This window comes from Apis mellifera, linkage group LG7 (genome assembly GCF_003254395.2).
Source record: "Apis mellifera strain DH4 linkage group LG7, Amel_HAv3.1, whole genome shotgun sequence".
Classification (NCBI taxonomy): domain Eukaryota; kingdom Metazoa; phylum Arthropoda; class Insecta; order Hymenoptera; family Apidae; genus Apis; species Apis mellifera.
In genome coordinates, this window is record NC_037644.1 from 14,018,691 (window position 1) to 14,032,746 (window position 14,056).

The 14,056-nt window shown below is 48.7% G+C and overlaps 1 protein-coding gene and 1 long non-coding RNA gene across 2 annotated transcripts in view; one reads left to right on the plus strand and one right to left on the minus strand.

Annotated features, from left to right (window-relative positions):
* The window catches only part of LOC408897 (nuclear receptor coactivator 6), a 168,035-nt gene that overhangs the window by 1,793 nt on the left and 152,186 nt on the right, over positions 1–14,056 (plus strand). The gene's annotated exons all lie outside the window — the stretch shown is intronic.
* Positions 11,369–14,056, minus strand: part of LOC113218891 — a 39,941-nt gene continuing 37,253 nt past the window's right edge. The window contains exon 4 of the long non-coding RNA XR_003304993.1: positions 11,369–12,690. This is a non-coding gene — a long non-coding RNA (uncharacterized LOC113218891). The remainder of the gene's footprint in view (positions 12,691–14,056) is intronic.

A 14,056-nucleotide genomic window follows, 5' to 3' on the forward strand; every position in this document is an offset into this window, starting at 1 on the left:
GGAACACGAAAGCGTTATTGATTCGCCTCGGCCCTTCCACCGAACCTCGTTGTTCCTACGACACGCTTGTTACCGTGTCGTACCAATTTACGATGTCCTTCGCGCTATGTTCCATCGTGTGAATCGTTTATCGGCCGTCCCGTCGCGGGAATAGTTCCGTCGTGTCGAAGTAAATCACGGGGCTACACGCGCCTCGCGAGTTCTTCCTTCGTTCTTCACCCGAAAAAATCTCCTTCCCCCTCCCTCTCCATCTAAATCATTCTTTCGTTTCGAATCGCGTGGGCGTGAACGTTTCGAAATACTACGAAACGGTAGGAGAGCGCGTCGTATATATCATCGATACTTGAATTACGGTAATTGCACCGAATAAAAAAAGAGAATACAAATAGAAAAACTCGAGGGATTAAAATAGTGTTCGATAAATGCTGGATAAATAATAAATAATATTCCCTTCGAAACGGAATAAACGGGTTTCGGTTCGATTCGCGGCTTAGACCCTCGTCTCGAGAAGCGCGCCTCTTGTGACGCGGTGGCCTGGTCCTCTTAAGGAAAGAGGAAGAACTGTTCTCTTTGAGAGGGGAGCAGGATCGAAGACGGAAAGAATCGCCGCGATATATTCCGCGTTTTAACGTTGAGCCGGATCGAGCGAAACGGGGAGTGGAGGTTGGCCGAGGGGGCCCCCGTCGCGCATAACAAGGCCCTCCGCCGACTTTGGCCCTGCACCGTCGTCCACGCGAGGGACACGCACACACGCGTGGCCACGCACCGACGACCGACACGACTCGAAGGAACCACCGCGCCGTTCCAACACTTCCGTGTTGTACGACTAATGAATCGCCTTCTCTTTCTTCCCCCCTCCATCGGGCCGCGCTTCCTCCAATCAACCGGCGTGCGCGCATATATTTATCGCCGCTATCGATTCGACCGATACCGGATTTCATCCGCGTTCCTCGCCCGTGCTTTTCGACAGCCTCCGCTGTCCACTGTCCGCGAGGATCCACGAGGACCTCGTCCCGTGTAGCTTATGTAGATTACGTTCGAGGGGTGCATTTTCAATCGAGTCATTTGACAGTATAATGGAGGGTCGAACAAGGAGGAACGGAACAGGTGAAGAACACCGTTGAATAAACAAAAGTGGAGATTCGATTCGTCTCGAGGTCGTTAGTCGGATTTTAATTCCAACGATTCTCGCCTCGCGACACACTTCTCGCCAGTTTTTTGATTTTCTTTGTATCTCTTCGTGTTATTTCCTTGATTTTATTTCTTCGAAACGAACCTGTCTACGCGTGAATTTTATCGGTGAAGGAACGTGAGAAATGAATCGAGAATCCTATGCGCAGCGATTAGGGAAAAAGTAAGGCGACTGGAGTAAGTTCGTTTAACGAAGCTTCCGTTTATGTAAATCACGCTTTAACGAGGCTTCGATCGAGGCTCGATTAATCACGCATAACAGCGCGAATAAGGAAACGATCGATGCGAGACAGATTTTTCCAACGGATTTAACGATACAACTTCGTTTATTTTATACGAATATATCTCCTACTACTTTTTTCATTAGAAGCAGATTCAATTTTTCGAATTACGTTCATCTATCCTCCGAAGATAAAGTTAAGATACGAATATCTTCGTATCGAATAACAGTCGGCTCGACGAAACGAAGCGCTCGTCGCGGATCCTCGAAGAACGAAACGAAAAGGAGAGAGAGAGAGAGAGAGAGAGAGGGAGAGGAGATCGATTTAATAAACGAAAGATCCGGGTTCTGGTCGCGGCGTAGCGATATCTAGGTCCGAGCGAGACGTTTTTACGTAACCGGTACAGGCCGGTACGTAAAGGCATTGTTGCATTCGATTTTGCATTCCATCGGGAACAAATTGGAAAGGAATCGCGGCTCGGAGGACCGTTGGCTCGTCGCGTCGGTGTCGCGATCCCACGACGGACAAATCGGTGGCAAACTCCGGATAATGCGTAACGGGTTACGCCAACTTCGGTATCTGAATCTCCGTATTCCGTGTACGGTTGACCGGATCCGACCCCGCGCACCACCGCCTCCGCCATCTCCGGCTATTACTCATAACCATTAGGGTTCGGGTTCAGCTTCACCGATGATATTATCCGATGAAGGGTGATAAGCCGTTTAGACCGTTTCCGTGCGCCTCCTTGTGTGTACGTAGCTCACGTTGCCTCCGCTTGTAATAAACCGGCAGAGAGAGAGAGAGAGAGAGAGGTTACAGACCGATCCGGATAACCGATAAGCAAGGACGTGCTTATGAAACTTGGCACCTCGCTATCCGCCTCTGGCATCTTCCATCTCCCCCCGCGCTCTTCGAAATAACAATCCATAAATGCTACATCGGTGTCTATCATTAGTTTACGTAATCGAGTTACAGATCTGCACGGGGCCGATTCTTGACGTTGATCGAGCATCGTCTCGCCCCGTTTCACTTTGGAAACGTTCCGTTTCCTCTCGGTTCAATGGAACCAGCCGCTTGTTTCGGTTCGACTTCGACCGATTCATGCCTCCTCGAACGGAACAGTTTGTATGATATCGCGCAAGATATCATCGAGACACTTTTTCCTTTTTCCCGCCACGAATCGATCCACGCGGGATCCTGTCGCAACGCCACAGTGTACGTATAGTATTCTTATTGGAAGATGCGCGCACGGTTACGCACGGTGATAAATGGTACGCGATTCCTCCTCCTCCTCCTCCTTCCCGCCCTTGACACCGCTCCTTCTCGACGTCCCACGGTCGATGTCGTTCTCCCACCGTTCTCGCCTCGGGGGAGGAGAACGCGCATGGCATCGGGGAACGACGTCCCCGACTTCCTCGTACACCGAATAAACGACGCGTAACGCTGCTATTCCTCGAGGGGAGAGACTCGAGAATCATTCTATTCTCGCGGTGAAAAGATGAAAATCGTCCATCTTCCTTCCTCTCGATTCGCAAAATGGAAAAAGAAAGAAAGAAAACGGCGAATTTCGTTTCCCCGAATATACCCGATTCTCGCTCCGTCTCTCGAACGCCCACGCGCGGCGACGAGCGTTGTTTCCACGATAAACTCCAACCATCCAATTCGATACGTTCTAAATGACGAAAGACGAGTGTCGCAATCGTTGCAACGCGAGCTTTATAAGGGAGGGATATATTTTTCCCCGACGCGGAGGCCGACGTGACACGAAAACCCGACCAACGAATTCTCTCTCGAAGGATATCCTTGACATTTAGCCGGAACATTGTTATTATACTCTCGTTACCCTCATTTTCTCTCGTTGCTCTTAACACGAGGGGAGGAGAGGAGAGGAAAGAGTGGCGTCCTATAGATACCTAACCTATCTACCACCACCATCATCGTCTTCGCGCGGAAAGACCGAAGACAGAGGCTGTGCGTGCCTCGCGTTGATTACGCGTGTACCGTTATCAACGCGAGGAGGATCCGCTCGTAAGAAACGGCGAAGGAACACCGGTCCTTGATAAATAAGATCGGGAACGAGCGCGTCTCCTCGCCCTTCCTCCACGCCGTCGTTTCGGTGGTCTTCAAAGGAAAGCGATGACTCGAGATAACGGGCAAAACTGGCTCGGGAGGTAGCCGCGAACCCGTTCGATTAACCACGTTCCCACGTGTGTGTGTGTACATGTGTATATATATATATGTATACACACGAGGTGTTGGCAAAGTCGAAGAAGCGGCGAAAGGGGATGGGAAAAATATCGGAATCGTGGAGGAAAATCGGTTGGGCGGGTTTTAGAGCGAACGATATGGTTTGTTCGCCTGCTATGGGATCGGGAGAAATTCACAGGCGATCGAGCGGGCGGCGAGTATCCGCGGGAACCGATAATGGTTCTCGAGGAGGTTTCAGGTTCAGTGGAGTACTGGCTCCTGACGGGGAGGGTCGGATAAAGATCTAAATGCCTGCATAGCCGTATGTACGGCACGCCGAGGAAGATCCTTAAATACTGGCAAGGTAACGAAGGTAAAGGTTTCTCGTGACGTCCGCTTTGGTGCCGGAGCCGTCAGGGGTCAGTGAGCGCTTCGCTCGGCAAACCCGATCGCTCACCTCCTCCTCCTCCTCCTCCTCCTCCTCCTTCTCCTTTTCCGTGCGCTATGTTTTCCACTCGCCAAAGGGGACTCCCGACCAATATTCCGCTACGCGATTTATCGCCTAGCCTCGGGTCCACGGATTCCACCGAGTGGAAACTATTAAGCGCGACTCGGACCAGGCAGCGAATCTTTTACGGGAAAACGTGTAATTCTAAATTTTACGAATCCTTTGGGGAAAAAAGGGATCTCGATTATTTAATTCCCTAATATTTCCACGCATCGAGTATATGTATTTGTGCAATTTGCATTTCGAAAAATATGGATGGATTTGTCGACTTAATTTATCTTCCGAGCGAATAAGTACGAGAATATTACGCGATCAAATCGTGGCTATGTCTGCCAACTTTCTAACGCCCGCCCACTTGAACGTCCCATTTAAGGTATCATCTGGACGCCTCGTGCTTGCTCGCCGGTTGCTTCTCGCGATTTCTCGTTTAGCGAAAACGTTTCGAATTCAAAATGATGCGTCTTGAAATTTTATTCCGATTTCAACAACCGTTTCGTCGCCATTTCGACTTTCGAATCTTCACTTTCGATTAATTAACGAGCAACTTCGAATCTTTCGAATTTTAACTTGGACAAGATATACTCGATGGATATAACGGAGTAAGGATGTAATAAATTAACAGATGTTTCCTAAATTTCGAATATTATATTCGTAAATATTCTAAAGATGGTACGTTTTCAGAATTGTATCAGGATCGCGATAACTGTATCTATCGATTAAATAACGAAGAACTCGATCCACACGAGTCATTTTATCCTAATTAGTCTTACCGACACGTTACTCTACACCAGAGAGTTTGAACAGCGACGCAATCGGCTTAACGAGAACCCTATTGCGATTGTTAATAGGATTTTTCTTACGTTACTGCCTTGCCAGACGAGTCTCCAACCTTTCCACGCGTTTCAATCTATTGCGACGTACGCGGATAAAGCTCGTACCAAATCGAGTACAACGCGTAAACTTGGGCCAAATAAAATCTTTGCCGTCTCGTACAAGTTTCGACATTTCTCGCTTTTTCCTCTTCATTGACTCAGAGCTAATGGTATCTCTGTTAAATAAAATCCACTTTCCTTCACCTTTACCCTTCCTTTGTTCTCTTCATCCTTTCGTCGCGATACCAAATACGCGATACTGATTAACTCGCAATCGATCCGTTTTATCGAACCGATACTTTTCCCTCTCCGAGTCGATCTCTCGAAACGGAAGTTTCCCCGTTGGCCAGCTACCTCGCGTCATCCGGCACCGCATCACGATCTCGGCGGATTCGACCCGACCTCGTGAACCCACGCCTCCACCCATACTCCACACTCGGCTAGAACTCGTGTAAAAGGATCCCAGGTTCGTGCGGTGCCGCTTCCATTCGCCCTTCCATCGCGATCTCGCGGGAAATGGAGCACGCCGCTCGATTATATTCCACCGAGGTCGAACGCCGCCCGTCTTCTTCCACTCGACTCTCTCTCTCTCGCATCTCTCGGATCGCGCCGCCTCTCGTGCCACTGTTATCCAACGGGAACCGTTTTCCCGTGTAAATTCAATTAAAAATGAACCGACCTCGATCGTTCGCTTTACCGCGCCACACGGCTACGGTAACGCGATACATCGCTCGGTCGCCGTTACGCCAATTTCCGACGGATTACAGTGAAATCGCTGGCATAACTGCGGCTCCATCGCAGTTTCTTGTCGCGTTAAGCGATTCGATGTTACGTATTATCGCCTCGTTTGCCGCTTATTATCCTTCGCCCCTCGGTTAACGCGTTACGTACCACTTTCCATCCAATTTTCCATTCGCACCGCGTCCATGGATTTATATATATATATATATATAGCTTCGAGAGTGACTCGAAGGGATTAATTCTCGATGACAACGGTGTATTCGTATTCGAAAAATATTCCCCGTGTACAAATCGTCTCTTAACGAGCGTAAAATATCATTACACTTTGATCTCTTCATCTCCGTTCGTTCTTTTATTTCGACGTATTTTTTTCTTTTCTTTTCTTTTTTTTTTTTTCGCGAAACGCTCGAGTAACGCTCGAGTTCCTAAGCGCGGAGGAGATCGCGTGATCCATTTGTGTATAGTTATTCCCAGGGCGAAGAAACGTTATTAATCTTCCCTTCGATGCACTCGAGAGACTGTCGACGCCGAGAACTATAGCATCGCGTTTCCGCCTCGACCTCCCGAGGGTCGAGGTCACCCGCGTAATTTCACCTAAACAAATCGACGTGCCTCGCGCGCTATCCACCCTTTTTCGCGTATCATTTTCCAAGTCGATCGTGCGCGCGCTGTATTTACTCGCTCCGTTGCATCCATCGTCTCTCCTTCCAAACTTGGAAGGATGCGCAGCTTCGTTCCAACAATCTCGTTGCTCGAATGCGTGGATTAATGACGCGATTAATTCACTTTTTCTCTTAACGGAGTTGAAGAAAAATCGAGAAGTCCTTAAGACGATGAAAAATAGGAATTTTCAGATTCTCTTCAATCTCTCGAGATTGAGAATCGTAGGATCTTTATCGAACGATACATCTCTATCGAAAAGTTCGCTTTCACGCTCGTGCTCTCGATCTCCGGGAACAATTCTTTTCTTAGCACCGTTTCCCCAAGTCGTGCCTATTTCACAATCACGACGTTAATTCCAGAAACGGTCCGCGAAGCGAGAGAGTCTCGCCGACACAACCACTTGTCATCCACTTAATCGACATAGCGCGCCGGATCGAATTTTTTCGAGAGCGGGACACGACCGAGCTTCCACAGCCGCAGCCCCAACGACCTGAAAGTAACCGAGAGTAATGAATATTTTATAAGGATAGAGAGTCAACCTTCCAACCTTCCCACTTTTTCTCTCCCCGATATCCTTCCGTTCCGTTTCCTTTCCAAACCCCTCCCCCCCCCCTCCGTGCACGCGTATCGCTGTGGCGTGATTGCTACGTATTTCACGCCGGGCTCATTTCAATCGAGCATTATCGTGCCGGAGAAACCATAACGAGCCCACGTCGCTGCTCGCCTTTGCCTCGAACCGGCCTCTCCGACCCGTACAGTCCTTGTGATACAATAACCCTGATGATCCCGAGAACCTGGCGAAAACTTTCTTTCCTTTCCTTATCCCATCCAAGTAATAATCCACCGCGAAATTTTTCGAAGCGCGTCGAATTTTTCGTGTCGCGTCGAAAAAGAAGAAGAAGAAGAAACGAAAGAGAAGAGTTCGCGATTGAAACGTACTCGTGGACGGGAGTGTACGCGTACACGTGTACCGTGCGATGCTCGGACCAAGGTGTAGCCCCGTGGTTGAGAAAAGGACCATAAGACACGTATGTTTATATCGCGGCGCACCGCGTTACGTGGGGTTGGGCACCCACGGCGCGCATGTTACGCTCGCGGAAATGTATGTATACACATCGGCTACGCGTTCCTGCTTACACGCCGCGTAAGCTGCAACCCGCCGTTCGATATAATACACAAGCGTTATATCGTTCTTGCGATTACGCTATGCGCGAGAACTCCGCTTCTTCCCGGCGGCAAACGCTTCCCTCTCTCTCTCTCTCTCTCGGACGCCTACCGAATTTATTCACCCGAGGTGACTAGCTCTACGGTACGGAGAGTGGATACCGATTTAATCTCGCTTCCTGCCTCTCGCGATCGCGGCGGGTTTAAGGGGAATGCCGATGCATCGCCGAGATACGGGAGGATCGTGCCGGATGAAATCGAATCCACGCTTTCTCCGGCTACGATATTAAGGATTATTTAGATAGGGATGCGCGCGAACGCTACCGCGTGGACCTTCATTTTTAACGGGACTCGAGTTAATTATCCGACGGGGATAATAATAAACGGGTTATCGATCCCTTATATATAAGTAAATGAATTTTACGACAAGAAGACTCGAAATTCGAATTTCACGGGTGTCTTTTTCAAACTATCGAAAGAGTCTGGTTGAAAGAAACTCTGGAAAGGAGAGATACGTTACGAAAAGGGGAGAAGCGTTAGGAATCGTGGCAGGGAACGGCCTGACCCGGGCCTCAATTACAACAAAAGAGGTCTCGGATTCGTAGTTTGACAGAGAACGTATGCACGCCCACGTATGTTGCCTCATCGGCTGCTCCTCCCTGCCGCGATCCGCGAGCGAAAAGCCTCGAGTCGGATCGGCGCAAAAAGGTCGATCGCGAGCAACTCGTTAAGGAGGAGGAGCGCCGCTCGTACCCTTCTCCATCCTCAATTATAATCTTCTTATTTACATTCCCGCTAATTGCACGTTCGCAACTTTGTCTCCCGCGGTGATTCTCGCTCTAATAAATCGGACGAGGAGATCCGTGATCATGTTATAGTTTCGCGCCAAGTAACAATCACGCGGCGATTTCATCGACTGTTCCTCGATGAAAGAATAGATGAACGGATGGATGGATTCGCTCTCGTTTTCGTTCGTATCGTTTCGCGTCCCGTCGCAGACGCCGGATTCCGAGCTTGTTTTCGAGAAACTCGGCTCGGTAGATTCCGGCCGCTGATCCCTCCTCGTGACGGACACGAGATCACGGTGGAAACATTCCGTCCTTTCACGAAACGAGCGGCCCGAATTCCAACCGTTTAGAGACACACGAATCTCTCTCGCGTAAAGGATAAAAATCTCGAGATTAATTGGAAACACGGAAAATTTCGCTTCCTTTCCAACCCTTTTTCGAGCGTAATTGGATCAATTCGAACAAAGAGAGAAACGCTAGGGTGTATAATAAAAGCAAAGAAGAAGAAGAAGAAGGAGGAGGAGGAGGAGGAGGGAAACGGATAATAGTCGGCAAGGACAGGCGGTATTCAAATGCGGTTGTTGTTGCTTCTGCTTCTGCTTATTGCCTGTACGTACGGCAACATTTTTATAGACTGGCATGGTCGCGGGACAACCGTAAGCATCTTCCCTTTTTCTTCCTTCCTCCTTCATCCTCGATCCTCGAAAACTCCACTCCCGTTTCTCCTTTCTCGGCTACGTGCCGCGCGCAAAAAGAAAAAAAAAAAAAAAAAAGGGGGAAAAAAGGGAAAAGAGAAAAAGAACCGACACCTCTGTCCCTTTTCGCGTACATCACCAAGCTTTACTACTCATTGTCGGGAAATATAGCGGCGCGGTGACACGCGGAGAATTCCTCGAGGCGGGCGAACCTTTGTGCCTCGCAAGAACACGACGTGTCGTTACTGCGGGCATAATTTCCGTTTCGCGCGATTATCGGCGAATGCTTGGTTAAAGGTGACGGCCACCTTGGATTCTCATCACCGTCCAAAAGATTCTCACTCTTCTTCCGTTTCGCGGAAACGAAAATAAAATATCCGGGAGAGGGAAAAGAATTCCACGCCGATGATAATAGGTTCATCGATTAACTTTACGATTATTGGAACACCTCTTCGTTTATTAATTATTAACGTTGATTGGTACTGCGAACAAAAATATCGCGATGATTTTATATCGAAGGAGATGTAAGAAAATGAGAAGAGATTCGATTGAAAATCGGACAGATAGCGTGTGGATAGATGGATTAATTGGAATCCATCTTTTATCTTTAATGGACGCACAATGGAATTATATACACGGACGAATCGCGTTAAATGGCGAGGATATCCTTGGACGGTTTCGAAATAGGATTCAAAAACGAATCGCACATTTGTTGGTTGCGTTTCGGGAGCGAGCTCGAGGGAACGGAATCGGATCGATTTTCTCGCGTGATCCGTGTTACGGATGGCCTGGAGAACCCGTTCACATTCCACCGAAACGGTCCGCCTCGATCCGAGATATCCTCGTTGGGATCATTAGCGTGAGATCGTGTGACGTAACGAGGCAATCAGTGTCCCAACCGTCCGAGTAACGATCGTGTACCGAGAGGTATTAGCATCGTGGACGGACGGACGATACCGTTAAACAAAACCTTACCTCGTGATCTTTGCCCCGGAGGGTCGCGGCGGACTCGGCCGATGACGAGGACGATCTTGTCGTATCCGATCCACCCCCTCTCCACTCCATTCGTCGCCTTTTCTCATCGCAATCTGGATCGCCGTCTTTCTCCAACCAACCGTTTCCCGTTACCGTCGTCTACTCGCCATTTCGCCCATCAAAAAACCATTTTCTCGCGTAAATTATATTCCTTCGATTCGAATTTGGATCGATCTTTGGGAAGAGCGTCGAGACTTGTCTGTGCAAGTCAACCGGTGCATAAGCTTCGCGTCGAACGAGAGGGAGAAAGAGAATCGAGGATCGAGGAGAAAAATCTTCCTCTTGAAATGTGGTAAGATTCGATCAATCGGAGTAATAACAGCCAATTCTGTGCGACGGCCAAACATGGAAGAAATCTATCGATGATTCTTTTCAGGCTTCGGAAGAAAAAAGAAGGATTATCATCGTTAACGCGTGATTACGAATTATTTGGTTGATTTATTTATTTTTTCCATTGGTATGGACAAGAGTCGGGACTAAATCGCGCTATTAAACTCGACGTATCGGAGATGCATTCCGTATATGGAGAAAGAGCGGTGTACGCGGTTGCGCAAAAGTCGAGTGACGGGGGAGAAGGAGATATCCGTCGATCAGGATCGATAAGACGTTGGAAAGGATAATGTACGGAGCGAAGGTTGGGCCAGAAGAACGGGAGAGATTACCGGTGGAAAGACAGCGGGTGCATTGTCCCGGTTGGTGGTTCTCTCGCGAGAATGCGGCTTTCCGTGGTCTGGGTTCAAAGGCGCCGACCGGCCGCCACGCTGACGCTGAATTTCGCCAAATAGGTACGTGGCCGCATAATGCCGCGCATTATATTCAGAAACGGTGAGCCGGCTCGCGTTTGACCGAGGAGGACTCCTTCGGTGTGCTTTGCGTGGATGGACGAAAGGTAAACCGACCATCGCTCTCTATCTCTCTCTCTCTCTCTCTCGACCTTTGCCTTCGAGAAGACAGCGGATCAGACTTTCGCTTTTCGTTTCGATTTTTGGAGAACAAGTCGCCGCCGCGTTTCGCGAAACGGAGAAGGAACCGAGGGGCGATGTTTGCTCGGGCCTTATCGTCTTCCGGGTACTTTGGTGGAACTCCGTGTGCGGAGATAGGACGAGCTGGAAGATGTAAATTTGAGAAGTTGAAAGGGAACACACGCGTATGGAAGAAACGGTCCGTTCTCGAGGCTTTTAAGGCTTTTCGAGCTCTCCTCGAGTCCTTTTTTTTTTACAAAACGACTCACAGCTCGTCCATCGAGTTTCCTCGATACAATAATTAACTTTCGTTCGTTCGTTTCCAAATGCCGCGTCGACGATTCTCTTTTCTCCCTTTTCGAATTTTCCTTTCGATTCGTCGATAAGACGGTCGAGAGATATCGTCGAGGACGCGAGTCGAGAAGGATGCAAAGCGACAGTTGGGACGGAGGAGCAGAGACGGTGGAGGAAAGGCGAAGTGAGCGCGTTGGCTTGGTCCCGAGGCGGGAGGAAGGGAGAGGGGGCGAGGCGGCCGCGCGCCACGGAGAGGACGACGGACGAGGAAAACAAGAAGAAGCGGAGGATCTCGCGAGGCGAGCCGCACAAAACCCGAGAGGAGTCGGAGAGCGAGACGAAGAGTAAGAGGGACGAGAACCAGCCCGAGTCCAGGCCATCCAGCCTCCGCGAAAAGGTGTAGGGCGAACGTATACAAGGTGTGCCGTAAAATCGCGCGGCTCTTGCCAAATTTTATTCCGTTGTTTCGTTTGTTTATTCGGGACAGATCGCCTTCATTCCGAATACGACGAGATTTCGTTTCGATTTTAGAATTTTAGCGCGGTTCGAAAGGAGATCCGTACGAATCTATCGACTCGATCGTTCGAAAAGCAATCGTTGGCTTGAATTATTATATTCCTCGGGAGGATAATTAAGGATAAATAATCGACGATCGCGAGAGCGCAAAGAGAAAAACGGCTGGATATTTATCGCGTGCTATTAATCGAGGGTTCGTAGATTCGAAAAAAACATCGATCGATTCGATGAGATGGAAAATTAAGCGGATACGCGTAATCGATAATCTTGCGCTCCTCCTATTAATCGATCGGTTTTCTTCGACCGATATCGAAAGTGTTTCCGTCCTGGTGCTAATTATTTCGCAAATTTATCTATAATATCTATCTATCTTTGACGTGAAAATTACGCCACGTCTCGAGTGGATCGTCGCGTTCTCAAAGACTAACGTAACTAACGAAAGAAGGGAGGGGGGAGAAATTAATGGAGAAACGGATTGACTTGTCGGTGAACGCGACGGGAAGATTGCGTCGCTGTGGAACAATGTCGATCGATGGAGGACTCGAAGAAAACTCGGGTCCTCCTCCCAGGAGAAGGGAAGGCGTCTGAAAATAAACTAGAACGAGTTTACACGGAACGAAACGCGGCAAAAAGAGGATTGGACTCGGTGAGGTGAGCAGAGAGCATATAAATGCATCGCTTAGCGAATCGGAGTTTTGCGAGCGTGACACCGCACCATGGCCAGCCTCTGCCGGTATCTCGACCGATACCAAGATTAAGTCGCGATTAAATTGCAAGCAGAGTCGATTCGTCACACTTCCGTGGAAATCCGACTTCTTTGATTCCTGTCGTTTCCGAGAGACTTGGCAAAACCCTACAACAAATAAATCGTCATTTTTAAAACTGGACACTTTTACTGCCCGATAAAATTGATTCGATTTATTTATATATATTCGAAAAAAAATTCGAGAAGGTAAACCGTTCTCGAACAACGATCGTCGAATTTAAACTTGTAAATTTATCGCGGGGACGATGATCTCGCGATATTATAATTTAAAATCGCGCATATCGATCGGTGCGCATTTTATACTTGTTTTCGTTCCAATGAAAATATAATTTCTTTCCTTTTCGCCATTCGTTTTTACGATCCAGCAGAACGGAAGCGTTCGATCCGTTCACGCGATCTCGTAACGCGTGATAACAAAACCTGCACCTATACGAACCACCGCCAGGGTAATAAAATTCCGCCGATATATTAGCTTGACCTTTGCTTTTTTATTGGCTGTCGCGGTATTGCCCAATGCGTTATCACTTTCCTCCTCGTTAGGAGAGAGGAGAGATAGCGCGTTCCACTCGTTACTTCCCGGTACGCGGCCGAATCCCCGGGTGACGAGCTCGTTCGATTGGCCGAGGCGAAATTTCACCACCGATCCCCCTGATAATGCGGTCGGTTTCGGGCCGAGGTGGAACGCGAGGACTCGCGGGACCCCGGGAAGAAGAAACGAGCGACAGGAATAAAAAAAAAAAAAAGAAAGGAAAGGAAAGGAAAAAAAAAAGGGAAAAAAGAAAGGTAAAGGAGATAAGAGAGTGGAGGAAGGGATGGCCGGCAACGGTCTCCGGAGGGAGCTGCAGAACCGGAATTTTATACAGTGGTGTAACACACTAGGTAATACGCGGAGAATCACGAAACTCCCGGTCGGAGGCTACTGCTCCTGCCTCTCTCTCCTTCCCGCCCGTATTCTCTCTCTCGTTCCGTTCCCAACACAGAAACGTATCTTCCTACCTTCGTATCTCTCTTTCCTCCTTCCTTCTTTCTTTCGTTTTTTTCTTTCCTCTTTATTCATTCCCTCTCTCTCTCTTTTCTCTTTCTCTCTTCCCGGGTCTGGCCGGGTCGTCGAGATCTCGTTGTTCGATTACCCCCTTTTCGACGAGGTGGACCGCGTTCCCCTTATCGCGAATGCCTAAGATTCGCTCTTCGCCGGTCAATTAAGTAACCTGCGTTACACGGCTAATTAATTTTGCCGCGATTAATTAAGCGTCTCGTCCGTTCGATCTCCAACGAATCTATGCTACACGGTTAATACCGTATTTCGATATCTCGATCGTCCAACTTTCATTTCGATATACTCAATTATAAAACCGAAACGATAATCGAATGGTCGGAGGACACGTATAAATAAGAGCGTTTAAATCGGACTCGGTTCGATTCGACGACGTCGCGGCGTAATAATACCGCCAAA